We start from the raw sequence: 667 nt of genomic DNA, 5'->3' as shown, positions 1-667 counted from the left end.
ACTTTCCAAATGGAAGAGTCACCAGCGAAGACAGGTGCCCCATGGCGCTAACTAGACAGAGGGCCTGGGCAATAGGGACCTGCCTTTTTTTTTTTTTTTGAGAGATTTCTGCCAAAGGGCACATGCGCTCACTGGAGAGACAGAGACATACAGTGGGAAATTGCCCCCCTTGGGGGATGGCCACACCACAGTTCCCTCTCCTCCATTCTCCTCTCAGGATTTCGGACATGCACACACACATATGCACCTGGCATGAGTTTCAAGCCTATAGTCCAAGGCTCGAACTGCGGTTGGCCACGTGGGAGTTCAGTGTCTTAACCACCACACCCCTGTTGGCCCAAGGACCTGCCATTCTTTTACTTTGCTATCTCTTTCCTGAAGAGGAGAAGCAGGGAACAGAATTTATGATGAATGCAGGCTGGCCCCATAGCCAAGCAGTGAACATGGCCCACTGTGTGGTTTGCCCAGAAGCTTGAAAAACACGCCGGGGACATTAGTATGCGCCCCAGACCTGAACAACAGAGAGAGATGAAGGAACCGACCATGACTACGCCCCACTGCGTGCTTTCTCCCTCTCCCCACCTCTCTGGCAAAGCAAAGTATAAAAAAGTAAGACCCATGAACCCCGGCCTCGTTTTTTTTTTTTTTTTTTTTCTTTTTTCATGGG

General features: G+C 50.4%; 1 protein-coding gene across 1 annotated transcript in view; it reads right to left on the bottom strand.

Annotated features, from left to right (window-relative positions):
- Positions 1–667, bottom strand: part of NAGA (alpha-N-acetylgalactosaminidase) — a 21,231-nt gene that overhangs the window by 11,863 nt on the left and 8,701 nt on the right. The gene's annotated exons all lie outside the window — the stretch shown is intronic.

This window comes from Tupaia chinensis, unplaced genomic scaffold (assembly GCF_000334495.1).
Source record: "Tupaia chinensis unplaced genomic scaffold, TupChi_1.0 Scaffold000294_5, whole genome shotgun sequence".
NCBI lineage: Eukaryota > Metazoa > Chordata > Mammalia > Scandentia > Tupaiidae > Tupaia > Tupaia belangeri.
Note: the sequence above shows the minus strand (reverse complement) of the source record. Positions and strands in the feature narration are given on the sequence as shown.